Source organism: Cyrtonyx montezumae, unplaced genomic scaffold (assembly GCF_038088225.1).
Source record: "Cyrtonyx montezumae isolate F1298 unplaced genomic scaffold, pur_monq_1.0 scaffold_1, whole genome shotgun sequence".
Taxonomy (NCBI): Eukaryota; Metazoa; Chordata; class Aves; order Galliformes; family Odontophoridae; genus Cyrtonyx; species Cyrtonyx montezumae.
This window is the reverse complement of record NW_027071825.1, coordinates 21,804,020-21,819,590: the sequence shown is the minus strand read 5'-3', so window position 1 is coordinate 21,819,590 and position 15,571 is coordinate 21,804,020. Positions and strand designations below refer to the sequence as shown.

General features: G+C 36.9%; 1 protein-coding gene across 1 annotated transcript in view; it reads left to right on the top strand.

Moving 5' to 3' along the window:
• CDC73 (cell division cycle 73) overlaps window positions 1-15,571 on the top strand; it is a 95,811-nt gene that overhangs the window by 30,433 nt on the left and 49,807 nt on the right. The window lies entirely within an intron of this gene.

The window sequence follows — 15,571 nt, the reverse complement described above, 5'->3', positions numbered from 1 at the left end:
TTCTTTGCTTTGCTTTTGTGGAAATGGGTTGAATACTCTCAAAATAATACTGTTCTGATCTGCTGGTGAGTAGGACAGATGCTACAAAACTAATGCAGAACCCTCATTAAAGTTTTTGCCATCTGCATACCTATATAAATCTGATGAATCGACAGCGTTAAATACTCATAAATCCCTGCACTATTTCTGGTTTGCACAATTGATGCTCACATAAAATGATATTTTGAATGTAAATTTATTAAAATCATTTAGAGCCTTTTCTAGTTAGATTAAAAGCTTTTGCTTCAGTCTTTCACATCCAACCTCATTCAGACTCTAAAATATTATATAAGAATAGTAATTGGATGGCAACATTTTAAGAAGGGAGTAGATTTCCTTCTGATGCTCGTGGATGAATTAAGAAAACAAGGAAAGAAAACAACCTATTCTGTCCAAAGATTTGCTCTTCTCCACTGCATGTTTTAAGGCCAATTCATCAGCAGTGTTACACTAGATCCAGATTTCTGTGGCATAATGTTTGTTTCAAGTTGTATTATGAATTAGGAAATAGGCAGTTTAAATTCCCTTATGAAAAGTGAAAGAAAGCTTATAGTAGAGTAGCTGAGACATTTCAGACTTGTCAATGTAAAGATTTTAAAAGAGAAGCAATGCACAGGAGCTCTAACAATCAAGTTTTTATGAAGTTGATGAAAAGATAAATAAAACATCTTGTTCTAGAAAATGTAGTTCAAATGTACAATGTAGTACCTGAAGTTTGGGGTTTGAAATATTAAGCTGTCCTTGCTGGTTTCATCCATTAAGGAGAAAGATAAAACTGACATTTGAAAAATTATTAATTAAGGAATTTTTGCAACGTGATGTAGAACTTCTTGGTATAACCAATTGAAGTATTGCTGTGACTGCACAGTGAATATCATCTGCTTTCATGAGAAATATTAAATCTCCATCTGTCATTCAGCATTTTTTCCAAGGAAGAAATTGTGAGAGGTTCTTTGGAGCCTAATTTTACAAACTATTGAAGAAGTGCCTTAGATGTTCACCTCACTCCTTACTTGCAATGCCATACCAACTGTTTTTCATATTTGGATGGAGAGAATGGATCTATTAATTATGTGGCTTAGAAATGTTCATGTGTTTTTGCTCAGATTTTCTCAGTGATGGATCTACATAGGCCCAATCCTTAATCTTCACATTTTTGCATAGGACACTTAATTTCCTACAAGTTAACAAGGTTTTATTGTTTTTGTAGGTGTGTGTATTTTGTTCCTATTTTTAATGCTATATAAATGTAGAAGAAAATGGGGGAAGTAATTTATTCCCCCTAATGTATGGAAAAGTATTTAATTGTTATTGGTAAATCCTGGGAATCTGGATATAGTGTTGGAATTGCACCCTGCCTATGTGGTGTCTTCTCTGCCATCCTCACAGTAAGGGTGATTTGTATTGTCCCGTTTGAGAGTTCATCAAACATCCCAATGGTCTTGAAATGCTAGGCAGATTTCTGTTAGATTGGAACTTCAGGCCTCTAATTTCTAGTTGAATGGTGAGTGAAGTTTGAAGCTGTTATTTTTATACTGTTGTTTTCGTTTTAGATAGCTTTTCTGTTTCTTCTGTGGTGTTTGTTTTCACTGACGTACTTACAGAGAGCAGTCATTCTCATAAAACTTATTTGACTTGGCTAAACAAGCTGTGTTGTGGAATAAGCTTTTGATTCCTATCTGAACTTTCTTTACCTTTTCCAGTTGAATTCATTGTCTTTTAAAACATAGAGAAGTAAAACTTCACGTATTCGTGCAAGTGAGGTTTCACCAAAAGTTTTTAGAGAGACATTTAGAATTTACTTCTGCAAGAGGAAGTACTGCTTCAACACAGATGAATCAAGTATTTTACTTTTATCTTCACTCTTTTTTTTTTCATTTACTTTTGTTTCTACTTTCATATTGAAAGAGATTGTTTAACCTGAAAAAGCAGTTCGTTTGAGTGTGTGCATGTTGGTGGTACCATCTCTCTCTGCTTTTATCTTTCTGTTGTTGTTTACTGATTCCCTTGGCTTCCTTGTTACTCCTTGTCCTTTATTTTCTTTTCCTGATCTGTACAGTTAATTTTGATGGCTAGTCTTCCCTTCAAAGGTTGATGGAGCCATTGGTTTTTGTAAGTGTCCATCTTGTTGGCAACTGGAAAAGCTTGGTAGACGTGATTACTATGTGGCATGCAAACTGTTGACCCACTGTCTGGAGCTACCCACCCACTTTGGATGTAAAATTTGCAAGATGTCTTTCATTTGTTCCCTGTTATCTTCCCAACATATCTTCTACTTGGCACTGTATTTCTCTGTAATCCATTTTATGAAGTGTGCAGGACTCTTTTTTATTTGTTCTTACTGAAATATGAGTTGTCCTAGATGCTTGTTCTTGTTAACAGCAAAACAAACTTCTGCATTTCGACTGCTTTCTTTTCATCAGTGATGCTGGAAACTTTCTTAGCATTCAAAATTTGTGCCAGAACAGATGGTGAATGGTGGGCTCTTTTGAAGTAATGTCAGCTAAAATAACTTGTGCTGCTGGCAGTTCTTCCCTGCAACGAGTTTTTGCTTAATTGATGCGCTTACTTTCTCTTAGGAAGAGCTGACGAATTTAATGAATTCTTGCGAAGCCATGGTTTCATTATTCTGGACCTGGAATTGTTTGTAACAAGATGTCTTTGATAATACCTCAGGCACTTTCTGTTTGCTTTGGCTGCTGATGTTTTGGAAACCACCAACCTAGTGATAGCTCAACGAGCCCAGCGGCTTATTGCAAACTGTGCGGCATGACTTTGAGAAACCCACAGGTCTACCTGCAGACTTCATTTCAAAGCAGAACCCTCTGTATAGCAGTGCAGCTTCTGTGTAGTTTCTTTAGGTTGGTTGGTTTTTATCAAGTAGAAAAGTTCACTGTTGGAAATGAATGAAATAAGAGGCACAGGGCTGCAGAAGAGAAATATGTTAATAGCTTTGTACCACGTAGGATGCGAGGGAATGCTGAGAAAGAATTTTAAACTGAAATTCTCAACGTTGTCTTTCTTGCAGGGCATTCTCTGTTTGCTTTTCATTTGCTGAAAAGAAATGCTAGCTTTGAGACTACGTCAGTATCCTCTGGAAACCTCGAAAATGGATTTTCATGGTTGTTGTTGCTGTTTTTTGGATATATAATTAAATTTTGGCCTAATGGTTACTCTCAATAGAATATATGAGGTACTCAGTGTTGCAATAGCTTCAGATGCAAAGATCAGAGCAAACGAGCTGTCTTGTCATTATCTGTTCTAGGATACTGGAGAAGTTGCTGGTTCCATATGTGCCTGGTAGATCTGGCTTTTTATAGATGGGTGCTCAAGCGTATCCCCTCAAAGCTGAGAGCTTGCTTTGTGTTGTTTGTGCACGTGCAAGTAATATTTGTTTCTCCCTGACAACTTTGGTCACTGCTTGTTTTATCTATCTTTATTATTATTAAGTTTTCGTGAATTTAATATGGAAGAAAGGAATAGACTGACACCCCTTGGAAGGCTTTCTGTTGCTGTCATTTCTGGGAGTCCTGAGCATCAGCCGTAGTTTAGAGCTGTTAGAAACTTGGACACGAGAATAAGATCTACGTGTTACTGTAGTAGGGTCTTCCTTATGGAAATTGTTGTTGCTTTTCCTAATTGCTGGGATACTCTCCTTTTTCTAATTTCTATTTTCTTTCAGTAATCAGAGCTGTGGAAGCACAGAAGCTCCCTTTGTCTACTGTTTTTCTGAAACTAATGGGATCTGTCATTGATCATCTGCACTTCTATGCAGCCAGAAATAACTGTTGGCATTTGCTTTTCTTAGTGTTCCATAAACAGGTGGATATAACAGTTCTCTGAGGTATTGAGGTGATGTACTAACAAAACTGAATGTCCCAACGTAAGCCACACAGGCTTATGTTTCCTTTCGTTGCAAAGGAATTGGGAAAATGTTTTAGTGTGTCTAAGGTCAGAGTGTTTTTCAGCAGTTTTTGATCAGTCTCATATTTGAGTATTAGGTCATGAAAGTATGCTACTGATGCTGCTCCCAAAATCTGAGTGAGTTTTAGTGATTTTCTTATTTTATCTGAGAGGTTTTTTAACCGCTGGTATATGTATTAAAGATTACTGTGCTATAGAATGAAGGGAAAGGCTGAGTTTCTGGCACTGTGAAGACTGGACAAGTGGAGAGGAAGCATGCAGGGGCTGGAGCAAGCAACGTGGTGTTTGCACACTTTATATAGCAATTGGGATTCTATGTAAACAGGGAGATACATGAGATTATTTTTTTAATTTACATTAATGAGTTTCCAGAAATGTTTGATGGAATTTAACATTGTCTTTCATTATGCCAGTTTTGAAGCATTTAACTTCCAAAAGTAAATAAAAATTAAATGCATCTTAAACATTAGATTGGGGTGAGAGAACTAATTCTACCTGCATCGCTGGTTTTATATGTCATAATCTCATTAAAATACTTGAAAGGATTGGTATTGAAGAAGGAGTCAGCAAAACAAGTGACTCTGAAAGTGCTTGCAGCAGCCTCTAAAGCAGTGCAGTGCACAAGCTGGCTGTTATTCCCCAAGCAGTGTAAGGTTAGCCTGCCCATGGCCCCTGCTCTGTGGGACCAACCACTTTCTGTGTATGCTCTGTGTGCAACAGTGCTTGGGAGGCCACTGTGAGGCTGCTTAGCTGCTAACTAGCAAAAGAGGGTGAGGGACCTGTTGTAATAATTGCGTAGAGTGGGAGAGTGTTCCTCGAGTAATGTGTAAGGTGGAGACTTTTGTTTTCATTTGATTTGTAAGTTTTTTCATTGTAAGGTCCATACAGTCATTTCAGTGGTTGGCATTTTATTGCTCCAATCCTTTTTCAAACGTGAAATAAAGATTCCCATTGAGAGTTTTAATGTAAACAGTCAAGTTGATAAAAACTGGGGAAAATGACACACAAATGCTGCTTTCAAGCAAATGTTAGGTTGAACAATGCCACACTCATTTTCTCAGTGATCGTAAATCATGTATATCTGTGCCAAGATATCTTGCTATTGTACTGCATTTTACAATAGAACTGCCTCTTTTATTCCTCATAATAGGTTTAGAGTCTGAGAACTGCAAATTCAAGGAAAAATGTAGATGTTGTGTAACGAGTCACACATCTGGAAGTTGAGCATTTTTCTGTTGACCAGTGTGCCACTGAATAGAAGAGAATAAGAGCTCAAGCCACATAGCTTTGTTACTGAATGTGTCTGAAGTCACTGTTCTGTGTAAAACCCGGTTGTGTCAGCATGCTTAGAGAGATTGTGGTATGCACCTCAGGCCCTTGAGGAATTCGAATGGAGGAGTGCCGAGAATGTGAATACAAAGAGTCTCTGACTGTATGTTGAACTGGAACTTCAGACACCCACAGAGCACTCCAAAAAAAAAAAAAAAAGCCTGAAAGCCTTAAAAACTCTTAGTATGAATTTTAAGATGACTTGCTAGACCTGTCTTGACCTAAGGCTGAATGTTGCTGTCTGCTTTGTTAGCTCTGTGAGTGCCCCTTCAAGGAACTCTTCTGCCCTGTATGCTTTGAGCTAGGACTTGGGCCCTTTCCAAATGCTCCAGCAGTCAGCCTTATTGGGAAACATGACCTCAAATAAAATTGTCAGCAAATTTTGTGTTCTTCTAACTTCTGCTTGAAACTTGTAAAGGGGCTTAGTTTCTTTTGCATTTCTCAGGCCTTGAAATTTGATCTATTAATAAAAATTTTAATGAGAATTGTGCAATGATGCTAGCTGACTTGGAGCTACATACTTAAATATTTGTCTTAATTGTTCTGACCAAACATCACGCACTTTACTCACACATTAGGCAGTACTGTCGATGTATTTCCTTCTGCAAATTAAATATCTACTAAATATTTAGCTGCATCTTCAGTTGACCATTTGTCAGCACATTTCTTCTAATGTGATAAAACAGTTGAGCTATTGTGTAGCATTCAGATGTATTCAGTGTTTGAATACCATATAGGTCTTAGGAACCTTTCCCAAGGAGTGTCTAGATAAAAGCTTGTTTTAACCTCCTATCTTTAACAATTGAGATAATGGACATCCCTAAGAAGATTTTAGCATTCCGCTGAGGCGTATCTGAAATCAGTAATTATTTAAGAGATTGGGGTCATAGCCTTTTAAAGCAGAAGTTGTTGTTTCAGTGGAAATTTTTAATTCCAAATTTTTCAGAACATTCATAACTTGCCACTGCTCCTTCTAAATAGCACCTGACCATCTCAGAGAACTCAGCAAGGCGCAAGTACACGTGTGCTAAGCCTTCAGACAGCATGTTAGACAGCTTACAGTTGAATTTTACACAGTCTTAGTGACATCTCAGTTTCTTCATTATGGAAACTGAGACGTACTGACAAGGAACCTGTTGTGTCCCTAGAGGCAGAGTCTAGGGGCATTTGGGATGTGGAAGAGTAAAGAAGTGGAAATGAGCATGTGAAAAGACAGGTGGCCAGAATGCGGTGATACGCTTTTACATCATCAGTTCTCCCTCCAGGTTTATCCACATTTGCTACAAAAATTATACAGGTTGCAATCCTGTTGCCTCTAAATAGGGGCTCTGACGTGGTTTTGAAGTTTAACATGCTTCTCGATTTATAATGCAGTGACTAAATCAAACTTGGAGCTCAAATTTTTATTGATTGGCTGAGTAGTTGGTGTAACTAATTTGAGACAGCTTTTACTTTTATGCAGTTCTATCATTTCTCTTAAGTCAATGTGTTCATGTGCCTCTCTGCCTTTTGTGTAGCCGTGTGCTATTGCTGTTGAATCCCCATCACTCCTGGGATACTTGAACGTGTTCTGTGTACTTTTGATGAGAAGAGAATCTATAGACAGAGCTCTGACACACTCAGGTTCGCAGTTGGTGGTCCTGGATATACTGTGTTTCAGCACGGACATTCTTATTAGGTAAATGACAGTAAAGGCTATATAAAAAACCAGCATTAGTTATGGCTCACTCAGCTAGTGTTCTGGAATATACCTATGATTGCAGTCTGCAGGGCTGCCATCTGGAGCTACTTTTATGTTTTTACTGAGCAATATGCTTTTGCAGAAGCTACTTGCATCACTGCTGCTGGAAAGGGTGGTCCTTTAGTCTCTGAAACCTTCATGGAGACACTGTGTCTGGAGGGCAGAGAGGCCCTGTGTATGTATGTGTCCGTGTACATGGTGGTTCTTACTTGTCATTCACCACTTCCTATTTTACACATGCTTCATTTCCCAAAAGATAATGAATTTTTCTGTTTTTTTTTTTTTTTAGTTCAGTGATTATTCTAAGTGAATGCTGTGTGTATGCAACTTGAGATTTAACACTGAAGATACTTACCAGGTGAAGACAATCTGGTTTCTAATATTTTTGCACAGATGCGTACAGTATGAACATGAACGGAAACACTGATTTCCTTCTCATTCATGAAAGCTGTTCTCAAAGATTTCTTTTTTTTACTCATCTTCAGTACTTACTGTTTTAAGTAGTTTGTTCAAAGCTAAGTTATCTAAAGCTGTTGGTATATTGATAAATAAGAGTAACTGGTTTTTGTTGTTTTTTGTGTTTTTTTTTTTGTCCTACAAATATGCCTCCTGATTAGCCAGTATATAAAACTTCTGACTAGGCTCCACATAGCATGGATATTAACAAAATGTGGTTTTGTTTTGCCTTACCTTGGCTTTACATTTGGCAGATAGTTTTAGGTACTGTTCGGTTGGTTGGCTGCTTTAGAAAGACGTAAGACATGTTACTGAGATTAAAATATCTTGCTCCCCTTTTTCTTTAAGATTGAAAGCAGACACTTTCCCTGCATGAAGGTGTATGAGTGGGTTATGTGCATAAGCAACAGACGTGTTTTTACACATCAGTTTTAAAAGGATGTGTGAAGCAAAACTTTGTGTGACTAAGCACAGTAATAGTGATGAAAGATTGCTTCTCATTAACTGTAGTTGCTGTAAATTCACAGTACTTTTTAATTTCAAATAGATACTTATTTTGAAATTATGGGTTTTTCATAGGCCATAAAGCAGTGTTTTTCTCTATACTTCCCCAAGCCTCTCCTCTACTCGGATCAGGTGGTATCTCCTTGTGTGCTACTTCAGCCTGGAGGGATGTGCAGCTGATCAGTGCAGGTGTGTGCCTTGTGGTGGCTTGGTGCTGCTGTCTTGGGGAGATACAGGAAGAGTGTTGCCTGCCTTTCCTTCCTCAGGGGCATTAACCTGGGCCTCTTGTTTCTCTAGCTAGTGATTTTCATAAAACTTGACAAAGATTTAAAAAAAGATTTTAAGTTAGACTGGAACTGGAAAGTAGGTTCAGAAAGCATGTCAGAAGGAGAGAAGGAATGTCAGTGTAGCTGAGGGTGTCCTTATGAGAATGAGAACCTCTTGCTTTACTTTGGAGCAGAGAAAATTCAGGTGCATCCTGTAGTGGTATTAATCCCTCTTGCTTCCTCGTTGCCTTGGGAGTGGCTGATGCAACTCAGGCAAGCAAACTGTGGTATTACCAAAACCTAAATGGAATACAGTTGTCATTAGAAAAAACAACCTTCCTGATTCATCTTGTCTTGTTTTCCATTGAGGTTACTAATTAAAATAAAAGGCTTCTGGATGGAGAGAAGGCTTTATATAAGGCCCTCAGACATATTTTGTAGTTAATCACTTAGCCCAGTGTCACAATGCCATAACGTGCCACTAATTACACATGTGAAACCTACTATAAAATTAAGTCTTGAAAAATGAAAAAAACTTCCAAGAATATCTGGACATGAACAGCAGGTGAGGTTTGGATTAAGACAGTGAAGTACTCATAAGCATTGCTATCTACTTACTGTTCTGTCTTAGAAAGTAAAATTTAAAGGGATGCTGAAGTACCTGGGCTATCATTATATCTCCCTTCAAAAAGGTGATCTTGTATTTGGCTCAAATTTTGCAAATTTCTTAAGATCTGGTCTTGGAAATCAGGTTCCTTGTTGATCCACGACACCCTTTGTAAAAGTGTGTATTGCTACACCTGCCATTTGAGCTAATGAAAGAAACATCTTGTCAGGCATTTTGCTCACCTGCATTTGGATGCAGTAAATGTTTAATAAGGGTATTTTTCATATAAATATTACTTTAAAGTTCAGCAAGAATGTTATATCCTGTGTATTTCCTATATTCACTCCTCTGGCAATTCTCAGCAAGATCTTCATGTCCTTTAATTTTCTTCTCTGTAGAAGTGCCTATAGTTAAGTTACATTATCAAATATTGTGACTTCTAATCCCATTAGAAGCATCTAAGGCACATGCATATTTGAAACAGTGAGCACAGTAACAATAATCCCTATGCAGGAAATGTATTGTAGGTGGGAATGTACAGTATGCAGAAAGTATTTTCAAGTATTATCACTCCATTATGTGAAGTTATGATGAAGGTAATACTAAAAGTAATAAACAGCTCAAATTATCCAGGTGAAGTTTGGGAACATACTGAATGTTAACAGCAGTCGCTAATATACTGATAGTTGCAGCAGTTCTTAGTTATGAATAAGAGTCATACCTTTAAGGAAATTGTGGAACTTTCTGATGTTATTGTAAGTGGAATGGAAATGATTGATAAGCCTGACATTTAATATTTAGCAAACTGGAAGGAATTCGATGAAGAGCTGCTTTAGTGAAGTCATATTTAAACTATATTAAAATGCGTTGGGGATATGTTGATACTTTGTATGTGTGATATAATGTAATGATGTTCACAGCTCTGAGAAATATGTTCTGATCTTTGTTGTTGTTCTGTTTAAAGCAAAGGATGAATTTTGGCTTAAGTAGAATTTACCATTTTCTACCACGTTCCCCGGGAGGATGCTTAATTAATTCTGTCCATAAGATTAAAAGCTGATGGTGTGGGCAGATCCTCTCAAGGGTAAAAAGTAGAATAAGATTGTGTAGAAAGTGTGAAGGTGGTGAGAGAAATATTTTGCTTGCAGTTAAATTGCTCTTTACAGAAAGGTTTATTGGGAGAGAGGACTCGCAGTCATTTAAGTTCTTATGCTTTGTGACATAATCTTAATGGGATGAAAAAGATGTATTCTGTCCTTATTTCTTAACAGCCCATTCACTCTAACCCTGGTCTGTTATTGATACAATTCAATATAAATTTAAGTGTGACTCTGTATTTTGCTTTTTAATTCTCTGCTGTTGGTCTTTGGTTGTTTTTTTGTTTTTTTTTTTCACTCTGAGATAACAGTTTCTCTACACAGAAGGGTACATGCATATTGAAATCTGAATTCAGTTTTCAGTTCTTTGTGTTAGGACGTCAATATTGATAAAACTTTGACCAAACTTATGCTTTTTTTTTTACTACTGTGCTGCTGTATGAGAGGCTGACAGAGGACCTGCTGTGCTTCCAGCAGCATTCTCAGGCATTCTCTTTTATACATATGAATCCTAATCACTCTAGGATATGCTGTTGTAGCCTCCAACCTGCTGCTGATCCGTGGTACTTAACAGATCAAGTTCTTCAGCTCTGCCCTTTTCAGCACTGAGTTTTCCTGGATTCCCATCTTGTTTAGAGATGTTGTGACAGATGTTGCAAAAGCACTTCCAGAAATTTGCTGTGGCCTAAATGTTAATCAAAGGAGCATAGCTGTGTGCAGCTTCATCAGGTTAGGAGGGGGAATACTTCCCCTGTGTCTGAAACTCAATTTTTTTTTTATTCTCAGTGACCTTCAAGTCTCTGTCACTCAGAACCTTCAGGAATCTTCTTGAAGTTCCTTTAAGCCTTTTGTTGCAGCCCCTGCTCTCCCCAGTGTAGGATTTCTTTTAAATAGTTAAAATCTCAAGTTAATTTCCATTTCTAGTTAGATACCTGAAGTCTTTCCAGGACAGAACTGTTGTCTCCTGAATTTGTACGTGCTATGACTATGAATCAGTAGGAACTTGCCTTCAACAATTATCTTTTTCCTATTAGTACAAATGCTTCATAGTTCTGCCATTCAGAAATAACCCTTTCTCATCAATACAAAGAATGATGCCATCTATTATGGTGATATGCAAGTATTCCTTAAGGCTATATCTGGATCAAGGCACTTAAGCAAATTAAAGCAGATTACCAAAGTGTACAGCATCAACATTCATAAGCTATAATGCATAAAATTGCCATTGGCTGGTGGTGTCTTTAGGAATAAATTTACTTTAGTTAGCTGTCGTTTAATTTCCTTGGTTTACAGTGAGCAAAGGCCAACTTACTCCTGCATTGGAAAATTCATGGGGGAATTTAATACGTTTAAATTAATATGCTTTGACTTCTCACCTTTACTTGAATCTTTTATAAACATTTAAATCATGAATGAACCCACTGCATCTTGAGCAGTTTTGCAAGGCTGTCATATGTATTTCCTGCTTCTCTTGTTCACTTCTCTTGTTTCTTGAGTCATTGTTTTTCAGTGCTGCGTGTTTGCTGCTAAGGTTACGTAGGGTTACATATATATAATCTGAATTAGATGGGCAAATAAAATACTACTACCAGTCCTCTTCCATCAGGTAGTAATGGCTAGGTTATGTTGAACTGCAATGTTATTGTTAACGGAGTTATGAAGTTCATGCCTTTTCCAGCATATACAATTCAAGATTTTTTGGATTCCATGTGAAAGGAGTCGTAAATATGGGAACTTACAGAATTTTCATTATATGAATATCGTTCCTTAGTTGCTTATCAAAAAAGAAGTTTGATCACTTTCATTTGCTTTTATTTTTGTGAGTCAGCTCAAAGGTAGTTGGTTTGCCTTCACTTTTATGTAGAATGTGTGTGGTCTTTCAGGTGAGAAGACAATAGGAAATTAAATAGCAGTTGATATCTATTTTTAGATTACACTCTCTCACATTTAACTTGTGTTTTCATTACACGATGAACGCCTATTCCTGCTACTTAAGTTCATTGCTATAAACCTGCTGTTTAAAATTTGTCTTCTCATTTGGCTATACGCATGGTTTAGGATTGAATTTCTTACCTTATTTCTGTGCTTGTTCTGTCTAGTTATTTCTCCTGAAACAAAGCTTTCCTTTGTTTCCTCACTTTTCTCCTTTAGTTTAATGGAAAGAGATATCTACTGTGTAACACCTATGGAAGTGTCAGAATATCCACGTGAGAAGAGTAACAGAGTAGCTACAAAGTTGTTGTTTTGGTTTTTTTGGTCTTCATTTAGTTCTCAGTGGACTTCTCTGCACTGCTACATGGCAAGCCATTGAAAGGAGTCATTTGGCTCAAATTCAGTCCATGACAGCATCAGTTGGTCTACAAAATGTGACCAGTTTTGTAACATCTAATGTAGCTCATTAGATGCTTTGAAAATGTTGTACAGAAAACTCTAGTTTGGTATTTATTGGGAGCAGACAGATTTGTGTCATCTTTTCAGAATGCAGGCTTAAAAAAGCTCCACTTGGGGAGTTAATGTCCATATGTTTAAGAACAGTTAGACTTTTTTCCCTGAGAGAAAATATCTTGTCATTAGTGTGTTCTTGGGGTGCTTAGACGGAGAGAGAGATTGTTATGGGGTTTGTTTAGAAAAGCACTCCGTTTTTCATACTGTATCTTAAAGAAGACTGTTACTTGCACAGGGTTACTGCATCTTTTTGTTATATTGTGAAAATGTTGAGCTGTGAAAAGGCATCTTCCTTCCTGGCAAAGAAAGAAAGTAGGGCAGCAAGAAGAAAAGGCTTTATTGTCCATTAGAAGAACAATTCTGTATTTGTTCACTTCCCAAGAGCTCAGGACAAGCTGCTCTTGTCTGTTGCTGATACAAATGAAATGCCAAATTATTTAGTTGGCCTTGGAAGGAAACAGGTTTTTTTTTTTTTTTTCTGCAGCAACTCATCTCATTGTGGTAATTTTTCATTTTAACTAACTGACAAAGCCAGTGTGAAATGTGTTCAGCAAATACTGAAAGCTATTTTTGCTTGGAAGTCTTTAAGTGTCACAGAAAAAAAAAATGGGAGCTATCTGCCACCTTGCATTATATATGTGGACTGGATAAGCAGGGTGAAGGCCAGCTCTTCACCCTCCTGGCATGCTTGAATCAGTCCTCTCAGCACACAGGCACTACTCAGCTGCAATTTTTCTTAATTTGAAGCTGGAGCATAGATGCAGAAGCGCTTCACTGGTTTATGGCCATGTGTACTGCTTCCTGGAATACCATTTCAGGTGGTGAGATTTTGAAGAACCAGCATTGTTGTTTTCTGTAGCTTTTATGCTGAAAAACTTGAGCTTGTACTGAAAAATTGGGGAGAAAATAAATTGGCTCCTTAGAATACAAAAATTTAAAAGAGAAAAGCTTGCTCAGCTCTTTTACAAAAGTCAGTGCATTATATTAATACTTCAGGCACAAATCTCATGCAGTTCCTGACAAGTAAGGAACTTCGAAGTAGTTGTGATTCATTTCAGTATAGCTGTCCCGTAAATAACAGCTTCCCAGTGGCGTAAATACAAGTCCAAGGCAACATGGTGATAAGGAATGGGGGGAAATGGCTTTATTCCAGGTCAGATATTTTTTACAGGAAAAACAGTAAGCACGAGGTTTGTAGGTATTTCTCTTACGGAACGGGAAGAGGTAAACAATTAATATTAGTCTGACTGCCATAAGGAGTCTTGCACACAACAAAACTAATGTTTCTGACAGAGATTTGATTTATAGAATGTGTACAGAAAATGGTACTTACAGAAAGTGTGCGCTCATAGGTGTGAAGTCTCTTGATGAATAGGAAGAGAGGTAGGGAGGAAATTTGATTGTGTACTGTATTCTACTTTATCTATTCTTCTCTGCTTGTGTGAAATTTGGGCAATAAATCATTTGAGTTGTTTAACCTGTACTATTAGAAAATGATGTAAGGGGGAAAAAAGGATTGAGATTCGTTTTTTTTCCTTTCGTTTTTATGAATATGACAGCATTACATTTTACTGAAGATCAGAGTCCCCAACACTATTGGGAGAAGGCTGTCATTCCTTTTTTTAACATTAATGAAGTTGAACATCTTGTTTTCAGCATCCATTTCTAAAATAAATAAAAATGAGATGGAGGAAAATAATATATTTGCTAGATGTGACAAGTAGACTTGCTAGGAAAGGAAAATAACTGTGCTTATCTATCATTCTTTTAATTTAGATACCTATGTTTACCATATTGAGAATTCAGAAAGCAGACTTTTTAAATTAGTATGGTTTAGCTATTTTTCAACTTAACCATATTGAATTTAGGATTAATTCATTGCATCTGCTCCTATTTGTTTCTTATTTCCTAATCAGTTCCTACAGTTTTCTCTTGATATCAGGTGGGGCATTACTGTAAATATCTTCTCAGCTGCAGTTACATTTATACTTAGGAACTATGTAATTTATTTATTTTTATTCCCCTTTCAATGTGCTTCATCATGCTAACAGCATAAGCTTTGCAATTTTGCTTTTCGAGGAACAGATGTGTAGTCCCCTCAGGTGTGTATATGATATTTAATCTTATCTTGGAATCTTAAGCAATGTGAAGAACACACCTAAATTACTGTCTTGTTTCTTTAAATCATTGTGACATAAAAATGTTTTTCCTTCCAAAGTTTAAAAAAAAGAATGAGTAAAGTGAAAAACTTTAAATTCGTCAAAGATGATATAATGGTAAATTGGCTATTCTCTTGATTCGTAAGGCTGGATAATATTTATGTCTACAAAAATCAGTGCCTGGATGAACTTTGGAGGAATGCCTATAAAAAGGCTGGAATTTGCAGTAAGTGACAGTACTGAATTTTTTTTACATAAAAAAAATTTTAGACTGGGTCACAGATGGCATTTTCCAGTGATTCATTTTGTTTTATCTCTCATCAACCTATATATTATGGCACAACAGGCTTTAAGTATGACGTAGCTTTTTCATGTGCCAAATTCATACTTGGTTTAGAGATGATGGCAGTGACAGTGAATGGAAGAAACGTAGACAGTCTGTTTTATTAGACCTGATGTCATTTAAATGCTGGCTATGTTAAATTTTTAATAAAGGCAGCAAGTTAGGTTTTTGTTTTCCTTGGTGACCTGTTCGGTATTTTATTAAAAAAGCATTCCTTGAGGCAGTCAGTTTTTCTTGTTTTAAACCCTGGGCTTGTTGTGAAGTGGGAACACTTGGCCTTTCCACAAGAAAGATGTTGTTGACTTCTCAAGAGTGGAGGAATTCAGTGTTTTTGTGATGGCGCATGTCCAAAAAGAAAATTAAAATAATATGAAACTTTGTTAATATGTTAACAGGAAGAACTGGGAATACTTAACTCTTTGTGGACTTTGTTTTCTTTTTGAAAGATTAAGCTCTTACATGCTGGCAAACATGACAAACAGATCAGAGGAAATAGTTACCTTAGGAAATTTTAAACTTGTAAGGGTTTCACGCTGTTTTCTCATCTTCTTTCTATTGAATCAATGCGAGACAAAGTCAAACCTGTTATCCTCAGAACATTAGGGTGAATAACACTTCACACACTTTTCTCTCTGGTGAGGTAAATATGTAGAGGCTCTTC